This window comes from Lithobates pipiens, unplaced genomic scaffold (assembly GCF_037356315.1).
Source record: "Lithobates pipiens isolate NorthernLeopardFrog02 unplaced genomic scaffold, aLitPip1_a1.2 Scaffold_23, whole genome shotgun sequence".
Classification (NCBI taxonomy): domain Eukaryota; kingdom Metazoa; phylum Chordata; class Amphibia; order Anura; family Ranidae; genus Lithobates; species Lithobates pipiens.
The window spans coordinates 149,915,458-149,937,530 of NW_027507785.1; the positions used below are offsets into that span (position 1 = coordinate 149,915,458).

The following is a 22,073-nucleotide window of genomic DNA, read 5'->3' on the forward strand; positions in this document are numbered from 1 at the left end:
AATGTAAGTTATTCCGGCTTCTCCTCCCTATCTGCTGGTCCATATCTCCCTCTGAACTCCCCTCCTCTTCCTCTCTTGTGGGCACCCACGTGACATCACTAGACACGTCATCATCAATGTCACCTTCCCCACCGCTATAAGTAGAGATCTCGGAGTAGGCAGCAACACTGGGGACCAACCTCCTCCTTGGGCTGATGTGGGTACTGTCGTCAGACTGCTGAGTGGCGGTTCTTGCTACCTTCCCTTCCTGATCCAATGCCAAGAGTGGCTGCGCATCAGAAATGTCTTGATATGGATCGGAAAATAATTCCTGTGACTCAAGCGGAAGGTATGGTGGTGGTGGTGTTGTTGGTGGTAGTGTCTTTGGGGGTGCACATAGCAGAGAGTGAAGAAGAGGGTGCAGATCGAGAGGATGAGGAGGGTGCAGAAGAGTAAGGCTGAGTGAGCCACTCAACCAAGTCTGGTGCGTCCTTTAAAGTAATTGAACACACCTTCTGCAACTTCCCACTTTGGCCCAAGCCTGTTGCTCCTGCCCTACCCCTACCACCCCTGCGGAAGGGCCTGCCTCTTCCTCTGCCTGTCATTTTTTAAATGACCCTGTGACAAAACTCTCAGTCCCTATACTGATAAAGGACTGCTGCAGTATAGGGCAGCAGTCAGCAGTAGTGCACCTCAACCCTATACATTGTGGACCTATACCAGTCCTTAAGGAATAGCAGACTGTACCTCACTCAACCCTATGTACTGTAGTACACTATACCTTACCAGTCCTTATAAGGACCTTTGTGGAACTAGTAGGTTGTGAATGATTAGCAGACTGTACCTCAGTCCCTATACTCATAAAGGACTACTGCAGCAGAAGGGCAGTAGTCAAGTATAATATTCTTTCTATATTTGGAAGAAAGAATATTATACGTGTACAAGCCTATTACCATACCAGTCCTGAAAAGAACCTTTGTGGACCTAATAGTAAGCGCTACTGATTAAACTGACTGTCCCTCACTGCCACACACAGCTTCCTGCCTGTCCCTATTTAAACTGACAAAACACAGGCTGCTGGAACAATAACTTGAATAGCACTCAAAACTATATCCTGTACTACTTTACCATACCAGCCCTGAAAAGGACTTTTGCGGACCTAATAGTAACAGCTAATGATTAAACTGACTGTCCCTGCTGCACACAGCGTCCTGTCCCTCTCTCTACACTGACAAAAGACAGGCTGCTGCAACAATCACTAGCACAGCAGTGCCTCAAACCTATATCCTGAACTACACCTAACACCTATACCATACCAGTCCTTAAAATAACTTTTGTGGACCTAATAGCTAGCGATTTGGGTCACTGCAGTCTCTCCCTGCGCCACACAGCAACCTCTCCCTATAGTGACATACGAAAGAATGTAAAATGGCCGCCGGATCGGGTCTATTTATAAGTTAGGGGGAATGTCCAAGTGTCCATGTGCTGTAATGTCTCAATTGGCTGTCCTGTACCCCATGATGGATGTGTCATCATAGGTCAAAGTTCTTTTACACAGTAAACACGGAAGTCCGCCGGGCGAACAGCGGCAATAGTCCGCTGATCGGGCGGACCGCGAACAGCCAAAATTCGCTGTGAAACGACTGCCGGGCGAACCGTTCGGCCATCCCTACAACTGAGAACAGCTGCAGTTAGAGCCTGGCAAAACATCAGAAAGGAGGAAAACCACTCTTTGGTAATGTCCATGGGTTCCAAACTTCAGGCAGTCATTGCCAGTAAAGGATTCTCAACATTTTATTTATAATTATATTCATTTGTCCAATTACAGCTGAGCCCCTGAAAATGGGGGAAGTGTGTATAAAAACGGTTGCAGTTCCTAAAATATGTACTTGATCTTTAAGTTCAACTCCTTGAATTAAAGCTGAAAGTCAGCATTACAAATTAATTTGGACTGTTTCGTTTTAATGTTATTCTGGTGGCATACAGAGCAAAAAGGTATGAAAATTGTGCCTGTGTCCAAATATATATGGATTTAACTGTGTATATACAAGTTTCATTCTGTAATATTTTTTGATTAAGGAAATAGTTATTATTAGAAAATATTTATGCAAGTGTATATAAGCAAACTAATATTTGTTTATTTTTTAATAGACGGATAAATGGTCTGAACATAAAAGTTGGAGCAACCTGTGGAATGCCAAAACACTTGAAGGGCCAGAAAGTCAGAAATGCTTAATTTTCTACCTGTGATGAGAAGAATTATGTTGAAAAAAAAAAAGCAAGAATAAGAGCGCAATTTAAAAAAATAATAATAATAAAATTAAAAAAAAGAGAACAAGCCTGCAAAATATCCATGTAATTGTGGGGTTGTGAATAAGTAATTATAATACAATATATTAAGTATAACAATAAAAATGAGTTAAAGATTTGAAAGTCTGTACAGTAAATAAAATCTGTTGCTTTTTTTTTTTTTTTTACAATAAATAAGCCAAAAATGCACATTTTACCAAAAAAAGCTTTTACACAAAGAGAAACATTTAACAAAGTAAGGAAATGGTTCTATTATTTCCATAGATTGCATGTTGGGATGCAGTATACATAGATAACGCAAGATAAACATGTATGAGCTCTACCAACACCAATCTTGTGTCTATAAACACAGTCCTGTGTACGTATTAGATTTTTAAAAAGTCTATTGTATCAAAAGCATAGAATAGCCAACATTAACCACCTCTGACCCGGACCAATTGTCAGCCCAATTGAGGCACAAACATTTATTTTTGCGCCACAAACCAGCACAGACGCAGCACAAATGAATGGCGCATTTGTTTTTAAAATTCAGCAGTATGGGGTACAAAGTAGGTGGGGTTGCAGCAACTATAACGCACAATATCTCCCCAACCAAAGCGGCACAAACATTTATTTTTGCGGCACAAACAAATGGTGCATTTGTTTTTAAAATTCAGCAGTATGGGGTGCAAAGTGGGTGGGGTTGCAGCAACTATAATGCACAATATCTTCGCAACCAAAGGGGCACAAATGTTTATTTTTGCAGCACAAACTAATGGCGCATTTGTTTTTAAAATTCAGCAATATGGGCTGAAAAGTGGGTGGGTCTTGCATTAAATTGAATGCTTAATATCTCAGAAAACGAACCGGCACAAACACTAATTTTTGCCGCACAAATCAGTACAAACGTGGCACAAAAGAATGTTTTTTTTTATTCAGGTTTTACTGTCAGAGAAATTATACTTTTTATGTCATCTATGAAAAACATGATTTGATATTAATATAGTTTTATTTGATGTAGCTTAGTTATAACAAAATTCTTAGACTTGCATAATTTGGAAACTCATGATGTTTGCAAAAGGCTTAGGGAGTTTCAAGTCAGTATCCTGTATAACAATTGCGCATGTAAAAATCTGTAACGGACATTTCCACCTTTCCTGCCATTGTTCAGAATCAAGTGGAAAATACATATGACTGGACATTTCTGTAACAGGAAAGGGGGGTGTCCGAGGCATATAAAAGAAGGACACGCTACAATGTTAAGGCAGAAATGATGGATGCCTATGTGAACATGTAATGCAACTCATTTCTCTTGCATATGCAAATAAATGTTATCTTGCCTCGCAGACGGTCTTAGACGTAATTTAATTTCCATAACAATTTGGTCCTTTCGAGCCGGAAGTCCAAATTCCTGAGACGCACTGGATCAATTCAGTGACCAATGACTGTACGGCAAACTGGTAAGTCCTCCATCTCAAATTAGACGTTAAAGAGAGGCCGGTCTGCTGAACTAGTGCTTCCCAGGCAGCGACTTACCGGATCAGCACAAGAGACCGCTCTCGGGACAAGGTAAGATTTTTATTTTATTATTAACCTTTTGTGTTAGACTTGATTAGGAATTTAATGACTAAGGGCTTTGAATACATACATACAATATAGAGATTTATTGAATATTTATCTGTTTCTGTTCTATCTGCTTTACCCTGTTGAGGGGAAATAATAGGCAGACTTAGTGACTAACCCGCCTTTTGGGAAGATGCGCACAGGGCGTCCTGGCGGCAGTCGAGCACTGCGGGTGTTCTCTCTTGTGTGTTCTTGTTTGTTTCTCCAGGCTGAGAAATAAGTAGATATGTCCGTAGTTTAATTACCTTTGATATAGGGGTATGGTCCCATTCTAATACCCGGGTGCAGATAAAAGAAATTTGTCGACAAAGGACCTAGGTCCTGACAGCCTTGTAAGCTACAGAAAATCCCGTGGGGGACACATAAATATTCCTACATCAAAAAAATGAACCCCTGTTGATACAAAGGTATGGCCTGATAGATTTCCAGGTAACAAATAGAGATCATTTGACGAGCCCTGGTGCTCAATCAGCCTCATATGTTGTGTAAAACCCTGTAGAAGGAATATAAATACCTTTTTGGATCAACAAATATTAATGTTTTGAGTGTGGTAACAACAGTCGGGAGAAATAAAGTGTCTTTTGTAATTCTGTTCATGCTCCCTACAGTTTACTGAAATATTAATGTTTTGAAAAGGAGTGAAGTGAACAGTCAGGTGAAAATACGTTCGCTTGTAATTCTGTTCTGCTCCCTACAAATGAATAAAACATTAAGTAAGAAGACAAGACACCAGTATTTTAGCAGGACACAAGATCAATAATCTAGAAGTGATATGTGACGACTAGAAAGTTTGTGAGTAGCTGCAAAGGTGATAAAATACTGCGTGCATGTATTGTGTCAATGTGAGAAGACCTTTCAAAAAAACTCTGTGTACACATTAAAATAGGTGTGATCCATGGAAAATCTGATGGTTTGAATGATGATCCTAAGTATATGTGTAGCCCAGACAAAGAGAATGTGAAACTCTTTAAGATATGGAAAACAAAGTAAGATTTTGATGCATTTTTAAATAAGGATTGTTGTGTAATACTGTGTAGTGTAGAAAGCTTACAAATTGTTCCGGCATATGCAGGTGTGTGTGTGTGTATATATATATATATATATATATATATATATAATGTATAAAAAAACAAATATAAAATAAAATAAGGAAACAGAAGAAATTAGGTCTTCCCCAGGCACAGAAATGGCTTGAGGAGGCTAATCGTAGGTTAAAATCATAAAAAGACTGTTTTAGACAAAGAGGAGGACAATAATATGACCGTCCTCTGAAGTTTAGTTCAGCAAGTATTGACTAAACAAAAACGTAACAAACCAAATAAACCCAACAACCCCTATACACCCTTTAGACCCTATCCAACCCCACCGACAGTCGCTGCTCCCCCTCTGACTTCACCACCCGCTCCTAATTCCCTATACCCTATTGCAGACCTGCAGTCCCCACCACCTTATGGGACAGAGGTATGCAACAAGCCACCCCGCTGACCCCCCTTACAGCAATCCCAAGGTCAACATAGCTCAATTCAGGGATGGTATCATGGGAATGGTTGCTAGCTATCATCTCAATGGGAGGGAAATAGAGCAGGTCACCAGTCAGGTCTTGGAACCTGACTGGCATCATGTAGTGGGAGATTGGAGTGGATTAAACAACCAGGGAGGAGTGTTGCCTCAGGATGATACAGCACTAAGCAAACAAACAAAAACAAAAACATGAGAAATGCTCGTATAGCAAGGATAGAGAATAGATGCATACGTCAAGCTGACTGATCCATTATAAATCAGGGTATATTGGGAGAAGAGGAAAAAAGTGAATATTTTCATTGTTAGGATAAGGAAGAATTTCAATAACCACTCTGGGATAGAAATCTCAGTAGATCAAGTGAACGATAGCCCATATGAACAACAGCTAAAGAATGCAATCCTGAAGGGGCTGTTACCCCCTATATCAAGTTTTGTTTCCGAACACATGATTAACCATAGGATCTGCAGACCCTAGGAACTGATCCAGTATGCGAGGCATGCTGAGGGGCACTTCCAACCAAAAAAGAAAGTAAAGAAAGGGAAGGTGTTTATGACAGGTGAAGGTAATAATGTGTATGTGGTTGAGAATCAGAACAGAAGATTTGGAAACACATTCAAGATTATGAGGGAAAAAAGATGAGGGGGGAGTGTTTCCTGTATGGTAAAAGTGTGTCTGCAGGGAGAGAAGCAGAAGGGAAGGATGGGAAATTATCTGAAATTTTGGATGTGTGTAATGTTGAAACTTGTTTGCATGCTGAAGCCAAGCCAGAAATAACCTTGGTTGCAAAGGGTAGTTGGGTGGCATTTCTCTGTGACGCTGGGGCTTGTAGGACCCAGATACACCCGCTGGATATGCCACCAGGGGTAAAGGAAAAAGGTTTAGTATATGTAAAATCTGCAAATGAGTTCATGCACCAGGAGATGGTGTCTGAAGGCCTTACTGTGGAAGATCCACAGACAGATAAAAAGGCTCAGTGTAAAATTGTAATTTCAGCTAAATGTCCTGTTAATTTGTTGGGTAGAGACATGTTGCATGCTCTTGATATTTCTGTCGTACCTGTGAAGGGGGGGCCTCAAAGCCCATCAGCTGTGTGAAAAACAAATCACAGCCGTGGATAATGAGCCCCGATACTGATACAGCTTGGATTTGCAAACTGAGAGATTAAAGATGCCCAAAACCCTGACAGAAATAATTGAAGAGCCTGTAAGGGAAGGGTACAAGGTCCAAACGAACTTCTATTGCACCATGTACTACAGAAAGACCTCTGGGTCCGATAAGTCCTATGAGAAACAGTTAATGAGTCTCACTAACACTGAAGTGCTTTTAAGATACCTGTACTGTGATGAGGAAGGAAATAGCGTGGCTACTTGTCTCCTACCACAGCCTATTCTACAAATATACAGGCAGGATACTGTACCTCATGTTTTGTCCATCCTGAACTCCGAGGTATCATGGCATGAGCTAGGAGAACTTATCACAGACTGGGTCCAACTAACAGATGAAGAACTAAAATCCTGAGGGATTTGGAGGTACAGATTAGCGGGGTTTGTTGAATGTACAACCAGAACTTGTATGATTGAAATTTTGACAAAAGACAGTGACTGACACCTTTTGACCCAAGGGGAAGGGGATGCCTTAAAAGACGTCCCCGATTTCTTGTGATCAAAAGGAAAGACAGACGTAGGACTAATTAAGACAGTCAGTTCTGGTTACTTATGTACAAGGGAAAACAAAAAAGGGTACACATACACCAGGTTACCCCAGAGAAAATCCAACTATCTTCTCACAAGAAATGTTCAATACTTTGTCTCGGGTTGTACCTCCCAGTGGCAGTCAAATTCTGTTGTATGTGGATGACATTCTGGTAGCAGCTCCTTTGGAGCGACAATGTAAAATTGACACCTTGGCTCTGATGCATTTCCTCGCAGAACAAGGTCACAAGGTTAGCAAACTAAACTACAACTTTTGAAAAACAAGGTGAAATACCAGGGTTACATTATATCTCAAAAAGGCAGACATCTGGATGAGGTCCGAAAAGAGGCCATCCTTCAAGCCCCCACTCTATGTAAAAAAAAAAAAGAAAAAAGAAATGATGTCATTTCTTGGCATGGTAAATTTTTATAGAGCATGGGTAGGTAATTGTGCTACGGAGGTGGTGCCTCTTTCTGATCTCATCTATGGTACACAAATGTCTGCAAAAAGTTCCATCCAGCGGAATGTACAAGCGGAGGAAGCATTTACAAAGGGGCACCTCATTGTGGGTTGTACTGTGCTTAGCCTGCCCAATTACAGAAACCCTTTATCAGACTGTAGATTGTAAAGAGGGGTACATGACTTCTGTTCTCACTCAGGTTTATGGGAACAAACACAAACTAATTGCATTTTACTTAACTAATTTGCCCCACTGTGTACAAGCTGTAGTAGCAGCCTCATTGGCCATATGGTCATCTGCATTGATAGTATTGTTCCACCCCTGGTACTTAAAGGTCTCACATGTTATTTCAGTGATCTTACTATAGGAAAAAATCTCCTATTTATCTCCAGTCAGGCATTTATCATGCATGACTACACTTCTGGGACAACCACATATTACAATCAAGAAGTGTACTACATTGAATCCTGCTACACTAATGGCAACACCTGGTGACTGGGATCCACATGATTGTATAGCTCAAATCGATGAACGGGTATTCCCTAGGAAGGATCTCACTGATGTTCCCTTTCTAGAATTTATTACTACTGTTAAAAGTTGCCTCTGGGTATGCTGCTGGATTACTTCCTGTACAAGAAATATATGGGAGAAGCTTTGAAGAAAAGAAAGTGTCTGAGGTTTCACCTCCTAACAGCCAGGTGGAAAGCATTTCTGCTGCTATGGTCCATGGTGGTGCTGCGCTGGTCAGTTGTTAGTGAAGGGCTTGTATACTGTACCAGTGGCCAAATCACATGAGATGGAAGTGTGGACCAGAAAACTACAGAGATCCTGACTGGGGCTCAGACGGATGTGATTAAAGAGACTTGGAACACCAGTTCAACAATAGATTTATGTGACAAACCTGATAAGATCCCTGAGACAGAGGAATGGATAAGAAGTGCCAACTGTTATACCAACTATTATGGGAATATTTCTGATTGTGACTCTAAAAACAAAAATTAACGCTGCAATTGCAGATTTACAGGGCGCAATCACTTTGTTCAAAATGTCCATTCATGACAAACTTTATTATTACATGTTATTTTATACATAGATAAGAAAGGGGTGGTGTTATTATAAACGAACAAATGGAAATATGTTATTAAAAGCAAGCGAATAAAACAATTGCAAAAGCAAAACCTTGAGAGAGGAGGGGGAGTAGAGACAGAGAGAGCTTCTAGCAGAAGTTGTGTCTGTGTGATAAGTGAAGGTTACAGAACACATTTCAGCAGTGTGAACAAAATGGAGTCTCTTGTGCTTAAATTAACATTACAGTGAAAGTCTATGTCATTTCCCTCCTTTTGTTTATTTGACACCATTATTCTCCACGTTGCATTCAACCGATTGCTGGTAACTCCTGCTACATTGGCACAGAGAGATGGCATCCTGTTTATCTCTCTCCTAGTTTTCTCAGAATAATAGGTTCATCAGGGCTGGTGGACCATTTGTTGGTACAGTGGGTAGTCACACAGAGGCATAGCCTGAGGAGGAAGTAAATAACAAATGTAAGAAATAGGAACATCACAATGTAAGTGCCTAGTTTCTGTACCATGTTGCTATGCCATAAAGAAAGTCACCAAAACCTCCTAATCCCTTAAAGGGTTTCCATCCATCTTTAGCAATATCTCTGGGCTTATTCTGTAGTTTTCTTATCTTAGCAAGATACCCTTTAATAATGTCCTCATTATCAGAACTGTATATACAACAGTCAGTGCGAAATACCTTGCATATCCCACCTGAGCTGCAGTGAGATATTTTAGCGTTAATCTATGCTCTTTTTAAAGTGGTTGTAAACCCACTTTAAAAAAAAAATAATAATAATAACATCTGCAAGACAAAGGCATAATGAGCTAGTATGCATAGCATACTAGCTCATTATGTAATACCTCACAGCACTGGCCCAGGGGTTACTTCCGGGTATTGCGGCTCCGGCGCAGTGATTGGCCGGTGCCGCAATGACATCACTCCCACATGGGAGCCGTCGGTAACGCCTCACTTACTGAAGCAACTGCACATATGTTGCAATGGCACTTCAGTTTGCTTCAGTGCACATGTGCCGTTGACGTCGGCACATGCAAATACAGGGGATATCTTCTAAACCATGCAGGTTTAGGAGATATCCTGGGTAGCTACAGGTAAGCCTTATTATAGGCTTACCTGTAGCAAAAAGTGGTCTGTAAGGGTTTACAACCACTTTAAGCTGAGCCATTTCTTTATTTAATAAGCCTATATCAGTGGTAGGAAGGTTAATAATCTCATCTACAATTCTAGTGTAATTATTAATTCTTTTCATTGCTTTACTTCCCCATCCTGTCCAGGAAGGGAACCATGACCATGTCATGTCACATTCAGTGAGCAGCTCCCTTTTTAACACTAAGACCCCTTTCACACCACACCGCCCATTGCGTCGGCGGTAAAACGCCGCCATTTTTAGCGGCATTTTACCGCCGGATTTGCGGCGCATTTCGGCCACTAGCGGGGCGCTTTTACCCTCGCTAGCGGCTGCGAAAGGGTTAAAACCGCCGTCAATACGCCGCAATAGCGGTGTTTTGCCGGCGGTAATACAGCGCTGCCCCATTGATTTCAATGGGGAGCAGCGGTGGAGGAGCGGTAAACACACCGCTCCTTCACCGCTCCAAGGAAGCTGCTGGCAGGACTTTTTCCTGACGTCCTGCCAGCGCACCGCTGTAGTGTGAAAGCCCTCTGGGCTTTCACACTACACACAATGGTGCAGCTTCTTTAGGGTGGATTGCAGGCGCTATTTCTAACGCTATAGCGCCTGCAAAACGCCCGGGTGTGAAAGGGGTGTTAAGGGTATTTTGGACTTTGATGCGGTCGCACTATATCTTTACGAACAGCCAAAGCAGGTGATACCTTCCCTATATTACATGCACCTGTAACATTAGTAGGAAGCCAGGTGTAAGCTTTGTCTCCACATATATAATATAACCCTCTACGTATGGATGGTATACCTGCTCCTAAAAAACTAAATGCAGTAACATGGAATCTCACATAACTGATTTTTCCACATATTGGAAACTGTGAGCAATTTGCACTATAAAGGGTTCTATTTAGTTCTGCATCTGGGATATAATAATATTGACCATAGTTTCCACCATGAACTATAATCTTTGTTCCAATGCAATCTGAATTGCCCAACTGTGTACATTTCGTGTTAATTGGGCATGTAATGTTTAGACAAATCTGTGGAGTGTCTATGTGTTTTGAAACCATCAAAGTTACTGATCTGTGCTCAGAAGTTCTACGTGGATCAAATAAGAGCTCACCTGTTCAAATTTTGGAAAAAAATCCAGGTGGTATTAGAAAAGGTCAGGTGAGGCCTACTGAGTGGGTGACACCAGGAGAGGTGGCATCTTGTGAGGTTCCCAAGGGTGATAGCCGCCCTCCGTCGTGTGTACCCTGTGCAGACTCTGTCCTAACAAATACTGGAAAAAGGGGAGTTAAAGACATTTGCAACATTGAGTCATAATGTCGGTCTGATAATGTCTGTTCATAATGAACCGAGTAATGTGTTATTGGTATATGACAATGTGGTGTCCAAAGGTACATGTAAACCTGGAAAAAATTGACTGCTGAGTCAGGTGCCAGAAATAAGAGGGGTGGTCCAATTACGAACACCATAGAAATAGGCCCCCTACAGCCTCAGGATAGTAATGCTGTGAGAGGTGTTGGGAAACCTGGGATCCTGAAGCAGAAGGGTTGAAGGAAAGGCAAGGGGCGCCCCGTTAAAATTTCAGGAGAGGAAATGTTTATGGAAGTGCACACAGAAGAAGAGTTGAGAAGGTCTTATTAAGGCTGGGTTCACACTACAGGGAGTCCCCGAGTTATGAACCTCCGACTTGCCTACAACTCCTACTTACGAACGGCAGGCGGCACCGGTGGGCACATCGGAAAACAGCGGAAAACATCAGAAAACGCTGTTCTGCGCATGTGTGTCCGAATTACGAACAAATCCGACTTGAGAACAAACAAGCAGTCCCTAACCTGTTTGTAACTTGGGGACTGCCTGTATTGTGAAATGGATGTGGAATTCCCGGCATCCAATTCGTAATAGCAGGAGATTGTGGCCGTCTCTCTATGGAGCCGGTTCACATATGTCCGATGCAGCTCTGGTGCAAATTTGCACAGGAGCCCTCTGCATCTATTGGCCCATTTCAGGTCCGAACACAGCCCAAAATTCGGGCTCAAATTTGACCTGAAATGGTGAACCAGGACGGACAGGACCCCTGCTGTGAGCCACATCGGCATTAGGTGTGAACTGTGCCTTAAGCCCATAGCAGAGCGACAGTGAGGCATAGAGAGAGACACTAAAGGAGGCATTGGGTTGGGCTCCCCTTTAGAAAAAAAGGTGTGGTCAGACAGTATTGGACTCCTGTAAATGAGAGCGCCACTGGAACTTGGGTGTATCTCCCTCCGGGTCAAAAAGGGGGGATATGTGACAATATGGTTCCCTGTCTTATGCCCCATACACAAGGTCGTACATTCTGACCACAAAATCTGTCAGATTTTTTGTGACGCATTTTGGCCGAAACCTGTCTTGCATACACACGGTCGCACAAAGTTGTCGGAAAATCCAATCATTCAGAACGTGGTAACATACAAAATGCACCACGGGACTACGTAGAGGCCATTAGCCAATAGGTTTCATATCCAAATTTTTCTGAGCATGCGCGGCACTTTGTGCGTCACAATTCTCGGAAAATTTTAAATCCAGCTCTCAAACTTTTTCTTTCGGAATTTCCAAAAGAAAAAGTCCAATAGAGCCCACACACAATCGGACTTTTTCCGTCAGAATTTCCGACCGTGTACATGGATTAGTGTTTGTTGCCCAGGATTCTCAAATAGGCAGGTTGAGAGGCTCCAGGAGGATTGCTTAATTTGGAGGAAACTGTTTTATAATTTTCCTCTATACATACCTCCCAACTTTTGAACTTCAGAATGAGAGACACTGGAGGAGTAAACAGAACTGTGGCACACTACCTTGTGGTAAATTGTGGGTGTGGTCAAACACCTAGCAGTGGGAGGGGCTTACGGTATGTGGTTGAACGTACAGAGTGCAGAGTTCAGAGGGCGCTACATATAGAGTGCAGGGTTGAGCGGATGCTACATACAGAGTGCAGAGTTCAGAGGGTGTTAAGTGCAGGGTTCAGGATTCCCGCATTTCAGCTGAAATAAAGCCCTGAGTAGTAGTCATATAGAATATAGTAATGAGTAGTAGTATATCATGCTGATGACCACACTGTACAGCTTGTATACACTACAGTAAGACACAGGCTGTACAGTGTGGTCATCAGCATGATAATAATGATCACAGGTGCTGTGGCTGTATTATTCATGGCTACAGAGAGTGTTTGCACTGTATACTTGTACTACTCCTTAAAGGACTGCAACAAATGTACCAGGCTGCAGAACATTTGGAAGAGATAAAAAGTAAGTCTGGGTGGAAGTGTAGATTTATGTGAGTGGAGAGCATAAACAGGAGAAAGTGAGGCCCGGAATGGAAAAGACAGAAAGAAAAAGTAGTGCAGGGTCAGGCATGACAGTGTGTTTAGGGGAGACAATGCATGGGTGTCAGAAACCATGTACCAGACCAAGACAGATGTACACTTAAATCACACTTGGTTATTAATAAAAAATAAAAAAGTAAATAGAGTAAGCCTAGTCAAAGCATAGCCAGAGTCCAGTAACCGGATCGAATAGTCAGCCAGGCCAGAGTTCAATAACCAGATAGGGTAATCAGCCAGGCCAGAAGTCAGGGATCCAAGTGGAGTAACAGTAAGCAGGATAAGGAGCCAGAAGGGATGTCAGCAAGCCAGTCTTTAAACAGGAAAGCAGGCAATGGTTTCTTGTGATGTGACAAGGGCAAAGGCAGAGATGAAGTGAGCTGGAAAGCCTTAAGTAGGCAGGTCAGACGAGCAGGATCAGGAGTGGCTGGGTAACCGTGGAGAGAGATGAGAGCTGGCAATTAGCTGACAGCTGAGCAGCCAGCCCTGACATTGGGTTAATATGAAGAGCTACGAGGGGAGGGGACAGTGAGTAAAGTCCAGGGAGGAGTGGTACTATATAAGAAGGAGGCTGGCAGGGGGACAGAAAGTTGTGGAGGAAGCCCGCCCTCCCTATATGTTGTCTGTGTTGGTTTATGTGTTTTCTTTCTTTAACCACTTGGGTACCGCGCTATTGCCGAATGACGGCATTAGCGCGGACCTAGATTTCCAGGACTACGTCTATTGACGTCGTCCTGGTTACGAGCGGCCTGCGCGCCCCCTGAGGGGCGCGCGCGGCGCGCTCTGTGATCGGCGAGTCCCGACCCCTTATCACGTGATCAGCTGTCAGCCAATGACAGCTGATCATGTGATAGAACGGAGCCGGTAATCGGCTATTATTCCTCCTCGCGCTGACAGCGCGAGGAGAAAAAAAAAAAGCCGATCACCGGCAGCCGTGATCGGGACATCAGTCCCGATCACGGCCAGCAATGAAAGGCACCACATGCCACCTGCCAGTGCCCACCTGCCTCCCGCAGTGCCATCCTGAAAAATAACAAAGTAAAAGTAAGTGCCCCCCGTCTGTGCCCATAATGCCCACAGTGCCACCCCACAGTGCCACCCACAGTGCCACCCCACAGTGCCACCCACAGTGCCACCCACAGTGCCACCCAATCTGCCTCAAAGGTGCTGCACCCCAGTGCCGCCCATCAGTGCCCAGCAGTGCCGCCCATCAGTGCCCAGCAGTGCCGCCCATCAGTGCCCAGCAGTGCCACCTATCAGAGCCACCTATCAGTGCCACCTATCAGTGCCCATCAGTCCCATCTATCTGTGGTACCTATCAGTGCCCATCCGTGCCACCCATCCGTGCCACTTATCCGTGCCACCCATCCGTGCCATCTTATCTGTGCCCATCTTTGCCCATCAGTGCCGCCTTATCTGTGCCCATCGGTGCCGCCTTATCTGTGCCTATTAGTGCCGCCTTAACTATGCCTATCAGTGCCCACAAGTGCAGCCTATCAGTGCCCACCAATGCAGCCTATCAGTGCCCACCAATGCAGCCCATCAGTGCCCACCAATGCAGCCTATCAGTGCCGCCTTATCAGCGCACTTCAATGAAGGAGAAAAATGACCCGTTTGCAAAATTTTATAACAAACTATTAAAACATGATTTTTATTTTTTATTTTTTTTTGCATCTTTTTTTGTTTGTTTAGCAAAAAATAAAACTCCGAGCTGTAACTAAATACCACCAAAAGAAAGCTCTATTTGTGGGAAAAAAATGATAAAAATTTCATTTGGGTACAGTGTTGTATGCCCGCGCAATTGTCATTCAAAGTGCATCAGCGCTGAAAGCTGAAAATTGGTCTGGGACTGAGGGGGGTTTAAGTGCCCAGTAAGCAAGTGGTTAAGGAGCGTGGCAGATGGTCGTCATGGCAGCTGTGGATTGGTGGTGTTTTGTTGGTCTTTGGCGTGGCAGTAAACATATGTGATGGAAAGGGGTGGGGGGGCTTATTGGTAGTATGTGCCCCTCCGATGTATTCCAGCGAAAGGTTCGCTGGAATACTGTAATGGTTGCACTGCAGGAAGTGGGTTGTCTCTGAGCTGATTATCCGCTGGAGGCCTATCATGTGGAAAAGGGTCCCGCAGTGTATTGGTGGCATATGTGATGTATTTCGGGGGTGCCATCAAAGACCAACAGACTGGAGTTAAACAAGTTGTTACGGATGTGATATTTTGGTATATATTTGATATTGGAGTTATCTATATGTTGTGAATAATAATATGGCCATTTATACTCCAAAATTAAGGTGTGGTTTCATCATTTTAGAAGGGGTAAGAAATAGAGATGTTGAAGTACAAGTGGTATAGCAGTAAGAGGCAAGCTGGGTACCTCTGAACTACACTGGTCAAGTCAATTGGAAGTGAGAGAGTGTGTGAATTACTGCATGGTCTTACCAAGAAGAAGTAGACATGTAGTACACGGAGGGGAAGTGCAGCTGGGGGTGAAAGGTGCCCATGAATCAGGAGAACTTATCAGAAGGAAGGGCTGAGTGACTGGGAAGGAGATGGTGTTGATGTGGAGAGAGCTCAGTCAAGGAGGAGAGCGACATTGCAAAGCAGTCAGTAGCAGATCACTCACCTCGGATCACTGCAGGACCATTGCATGCAGCTCTTATCCAGGCTTCTCCCTGCATCAGCAGCGGTGCTGCTTCACCCCGCACCCACTAACACAGGAAGCCCGCAGGATGAATTTGAAGGGAAGGACAATGTTCTTTGTGTACCCATTGGCCGAGGAAGCAGGTGCACCACCCCCTGCTGCCTCCTCAGCCAATGGGTAGCTGAAGCTCATCGTAAATGCCTCCCTTCTTCCCTCCTGACATCATATGGACCTCCCAAGTACAGAAATGTCGTTCTATGCAGGCAGGCCGGGAACAAATGTATTTTGATTAGGGGCGGGTTTCGTGCACTCTGCTCTGCACTGTCTGTGTGTGTCAGGGGGAGAGATGCAGCTGCCATACAATTGTAGCTCATGGCGTGCGGGAACCAAGGCAACCCGCACATGCCACGGGTATTCCGGGACTCAGTCCTGATTCGCCGGGACTCTGGGAGAGGGACCAATTTGCAGGACAATCCCAACGAATCAAGGACGGTTGGGGGGTATGCTCTAAGGTTGGAAAAAATCGAGTTGTGGGGCCTGGAGATTTCATAGCGATCTGGGTGGGATGAAATCTCCAATCCTGGGACCAGGATTTAGGATTAGCCAGGACACTGATCATGCAGCTGTGTCTGGGTCTTTTAGTAGAGACAGGGCCAAGGTTCTGGGCTCCACCCTCCTGAGAAGTCCATGCGAGCAAAGGAGAACCATGCACGTCTGTACCGTATAGTCTGACAGAAGGCACAAGCCTGTGGACTGGAGCAGAAAGGAAGCTCTGAAAGAGAGTGACAGCAGAGGTACAGAGTGTGTACAGAACAAGGACTCTGTTATATGGTCAAAGGGGATGAGGCACAAAGCCTGAGCAGCAGTGCTGACCCTAGAACCAGGTGGCTTGGTATTTTTTCATTTGTTATTACATAATTTCTGCAAAGTTGAAATCCCTGCGTGGAATATCTCCATGGACTGTTTAATTCTTTTGTTTAATAAAAGTGGGCCAACAAGCCCTTAAATAGCATATCTGGCATGGACTCATCTCACTGGTAGGCTCTACACTGAGCTAAACAACTTTTTTTTAATGTCATGTGACAGTGGCACTAATATGCAGCACTGATCACTCGTGGACTGTGTTGGTAGTATTTCATTATTTCTTTTACAATTTTTTTTATTTATTATTTTATAAAACATATATCTATATTTTTTTACAAGGCTTTCTTTATTTTGGGAGGGAGTGTACAGTGTCAGTGTGTTTTTTATAATTTTTTACAATAAATTTTTTTTGTATGTTTTATTTTATGTTTTAATAACTAATATGTTGGTGTAGTTAAAGTATAAACATTATACCTAATATAAGGTTTTCCTTAACAGAGCATGTTGAACAAATAAAAACCAAATAAAAAAAAAATTAAAACCCAGAAAGAACTAAGATTATCTGAATATAGTGTTTATGCTTTTCGGAACTCTTTTGTTGATGTGGAATTCCACTATTCAGTACAGATGCCGGAAGTGTATATATTTGCTTGTATTGTTCAATAGGGTTATAATATCAGTAGGAGAGGAGGGGTGGTAATAATAGTTATAAGCAGTATCGAAAGGTAAGTGGTTTCCTCAAAGGTCCTTCGATGGGGTGAGAAAAAGGAAAGAAGTAAGTACATCAGTAGTGATAAAGTACTGCAGTGGCAGCTCCATTTTATTAGCGGGGTGTAAAAAAACCCCAACCAAGCCCCCCCCCCCCACGTCTCTTGCCGTGATGGGGCCTATAGACAGAAAGACAGAGGGATAGATTGGATAGGACAGACAGATAGAGAAATAGACAGATATACAGAAGATAGACATACAGACAGGTAGATATGCAATTAAACAGATAAATAGATATATAGAGGGACGGAAGGACAGACAGATACATATCTAGATAGGTAGACAGATAGATAGATAGATATCTAGATAGACAGACAGACAGCGAGAGAGAGAGAGAGAGAGAGAGAGAGAGAGAGAGAGAGAGAGAGAGAGAACACTGACCTGTGGAGGATGACTGTAGGACGCAGTGCTGGGAGCCCTCATGGTATACACGGGGCTCAAGTCCTGCGGGAACGCATGGGAACGGAGTTCCTGTACTTTTTCCACAACAGGAACTCAGTTCCCGTTAGCAGCCGCGTCCCGCATATGCCTGAGTAACTGGTTGCGAGGCTCAGCAGTGCCTCCGAGAGATAGCAGCCAGCCACAGACACCACACCAGACAGAGCCACACTTACTGCTGGTAAGGATCCAGCTTGTGCCCACTGCCCAGTCAGTGCCAGACAATCCCGGGGCCGCCGCCGACTACATTGCCAGCATTGCAGCCCAACTCTGAGCTGCCAGACTTCTCCAGTTCAACTTCTCCTCTCCTGAGCTGAGCCTCCGAGTCCTCCCACCCACAAGGTCCACTGCGAGTTTGCCACCCACCAGAGTCATTGACAAACTTCCACGTTTGTGTGTTACACACACTTTGTTAGTTACAGTGAGCATGTACCCCCTCCATTCTGCTGCTGTGTCCCCCACTCCCCCTCCGTTCTGCTGCTGTCCCCCACTCCTTCTCCGTTCCGCTGCTGTCCCCCTCCAGTTTTCCTCCATGTCCCCCTCCGTTCTTGTGGTGATTATTTTGTTCGTTTGACAAGTTAACTTATTTTGTTTTTGTAAACTGGCACCTTACAATAAATGTTGCACTGTATTTTCTGTGAAATATATATGCATATGAGCGCATCTCTTTTTTTTTTGGTGGGGGAGTGGATCTTGGGTGGGAGTTCCCACACTTTTTTTCCCCAGGACTTGCGGTATACACATACAGGAGATCTGTAATGAAGGCTCCAACAGATTGTTGGGTGAAGGGCTGGAGCAGAGGTGGATTCAAGGGCGGAGGTGAAGCACAGGACGGCTCCCTCCACCCCACAGACTGGAAATACAAACAGCACAAGGTGCTGCTGTAGATTTGCGGGGTGGACAGATCATTACAGGCTGTTAGTAATATTAGGGCTTCTCATCCACACAGAGCCAAAATGATAGTAACACGCCGCCCGTCCATGGCTCCGCCCAGACAGAAGGAGATGGAGTAGAATGACCCAATGAACATGTAGAGGCGCACTGCATAGCGCCACAGGGCATCAAAAACCACCGCAAATGAAGCGATTTGCCTGCAATCATGGGATTGTGTTGGCATGAGGCTTCCATAGTGCACTGTGACCGGCGCCCGCTGGAACACAGTGCACTTACAGGAATGTTTTTTTTTTTGTGTGACTGGCTTTGGGGGGGGGGGGGGGGCGCCTTCACTGGACGGGCCTTCACTGGCTGCCAGCATGACTATATTTTTCTGACTTTGGAAGAGGTGTCATTCACTTGATGAATGAGTTCTTCCATTTCTGAAGTTTTCTGTATACGTCTAACCCACTCTGATATGGTCAGAGGGTCTGAGGAGCACCATTTGGCAGGTATACACATGTTTGCTGCTTTTTACTATATGAATGGCCTACAATTAATTTTTTTATTATTTATTGCAATTCTTTTTTTTATCAGCCCTGTTGGGGGGCTTTGGTGAGACATCTTTCCTTTAAGACAGAGAAAGGGACTGATGACTAGTAATGAGTTCGATGTTCAAGTCGAACGTAAGTGTAACGGAAACCTGCATTACATCAGAGGGGGGCGGGGTCACCCACACGTCATTGGGAAAGCCAGAGGATGGAAGGATGCTCTGCGCTGGAGGGTAGACATGGGTGCCGTCAATAAATTAGTTTCATTCTGTTCCATTACGGTTCGTATTAAAATTAATTCGTACTTCGTATTTCGTGTCCGAAATTCTGTTTCAATACGTACGAAATATGAATTGTCGTTAGGTTTGTTAACTTGTACGAACATTCGTTACAAGGAATTTAAAGGCAAAAATATACCTCAATATGACAGTTGATGCTGATGGAAATTTGGTTTTTATCCGAAATACGAAATTACGTTGAAGAATTTCCTATCCGAAATACGAATTTTCGTTAGATGAGGGGCTCCCACCATCCCTGTGCTGTGCTGACTTCCTCCTGGGGATTCGTAAACAAAAGTTTGTATTTCGTACAAAATTCGGACGCATGGCAATTTGTATTTCGGATCCTCCCAAACGTACGAATTTAGGGAAATTCAAACAAATTTGAGATTCGTACGAAACAAATCGCACATGTCTAATGGAGGGAGAGATCACCTGTTGCTGGATCAGATCAGCCATTGCTGGACCCTGGAGAGATGATCATCTGTCATTGGATAGCAAGAGTGGATTACCACCGCTGGAATCTTTTTAAAAAATATATTTTTTTAGTAAAGGACTTTTTCAATGGTGTGTGTGTCTTTTTTAACATTCTTTTACACTTTCTTTGTGAAATGGTAGGGGTACTTTTGTACCCCCTTACCATTTCAAACAGGGGGGCCAGGATCTGAGGGTCCCCTTGTTAAAGGGGGCTTCCAGATTCTGATAAGCCCCCCGCCGGCAGACCCCCACAACCACCGGCCAGGGTTGTGGGGATGAGGCCCTTGTCCTCATCAACATGGGGACAAGGTGCTTTGAGGGGTCACAGACCCCCAAAGCATCCTCCCAATGTTGAGGGCATGTGGCCTGGTACGGTTCAAGAGGGGGGGTGCTCTCTCACCCCCCCTCTTTTCCTGTGGCCTGCCAGGTTTTGTGCTGGGATAAAGGGTCTGGTATGGATTTTTAGGGGGAACTCCACACCATTTTTTTTTATTTGGCGAGGAGGTCCCCTTAAAATCTATAACAGACCTGAAGGGTCTGTTATGGATATTTATTGGGAACCCCAAGTCATTTTTTTTAAACTTGACGCGGGGTTCCCCTTAATATCCATACCAGACCAGAAGGGCCTGGTAATTGAATTTGGAGGAAACGCACGCTTTTTTTTTATCAATGACTTTCAATGACTGTTCTCTGTATTACGGGGAGCCGACAATTCATTATAGCCGTGAGTGATTTTAAATAGGGATGGCCTTGCGGTTCGCTCGGCAGTCGGTTCGTGGTGAATTTTGTGTGTTCACGATTCGCCAAACCAGCGGACTTCTGGCGCTGTTTGCGTGGCGGACATATGCGTTTAAATTGTGAAAGAACTTTGACCCATGATGACAGGACAGCCAATTGAGACATTTCAGCACATGGACAATTGGACATTCCCCCTACCTTATAATAGACCTGATCTGGCGGCCATTTTACATTCTGTCTTTTCTCAGTGTAGGGAGAGGTTGCTGTGTGGAGCAGAGACAGACTGTAGTGACACAAATCACTAGCTATTAGGTACACAAAAGTCCTTTTAAGGACTGGTATAGGTGTACAGTATATAGGGTTCTGGTGCTCTGCTGCTGACTGCTGTGCTGCTGATTGCTGAGTGCACTGCTGACCGATTCTGCAGCTGTCTTTTGTCAGTGTAGGGACAGGACGCTGTGTGGAGCAGGGACAGTCAGTTTAATCACTAGCTATTACTATTAGGTCCACAAAAGTCCTTTAAAGGACTGGTATAGGTGTACAGTATATAGGGTTGTACACGTATAATATACTTTCTTTCAAATATAGAAAGCCTATTATACTTCACTGCTAGGCTGAGTGCTGACTGATTCTGCAGCTGTCTTTTATCAGTGTAGGGACTGAGGGACAGTCTGAAAATCACTAGCTACTAGGTCCACAAAGGTCCTTTTAAGGACTGGTATAGGTGTACAGTATATAGGGTTCTGGTGCACTGCTGCTGACTGCTGTGCTGCTGATTGCTGAGTGCACTGTTGACCGATTCTACAGCTGTCTTTTGTCAGTGTAGGGACAGGATGCTGTGTGGAGCAGGGACAGTCAGTTTAATCACTAGCTATTATTATTAGGTCTACACTGCTGAGCTGAGTGCTGACCGATTCTGCAGCTGTCTTTAATCAGTGTAGGGACTGAGGGACAGTCTGCAAATCACTAGCTACTAGGTCCACAAAGGTCCTTTTAAGGACTGGTATAGGTGTATTATTTGGTGTGCAGTATATAGGGGTGTAATGCACGTATAAAATACTTGCACATATAGAAAGCATAGTATAGTGCATTTCCACTGTGCAGCATTGTGACTGCTGAGCGGTTCTGCAGCAATACTACAAAGAGTGACAAACACAATAAAAAAAAGTATTATAAAAAACGACAGATTGAAGCGGGGTGTTATATACTTTCTTCCACATACATACTGCACTTTCCTAGAGACTTTTGTCACAGGGTCATTTAGAAAATGACAGGCAGAGGAAGAGGCAGGCCCTTCCACAGGGGTGGTAGGGGTAGGGCA

At 43.9% G+C, this 22,073-nt stretch overlaps 1 long non-coding RNA gene across 1 annotated transcript in view; it reads right to left on the reverse strand.

Annotated features, from left to right (window-relative positions):
• Positions 1-8,600: 8,600 nt before the first annotated feature.
• Positions 8,601-22,073, reverse strand: part of LOC143927955 (uncharacterized) — a 55,248-nt gene continuing 41,775 nt past the window's right edge. Inside the window, exon 2 of the long non-coding RNA XR_013262357.1 lies at positions 8,601-9,085. This is a non-coding gene — a long non-coding RNA (uncharacterized LOC143927955). The remainder of the gene's footprint in view (positions 9,086-22,073) is intronic.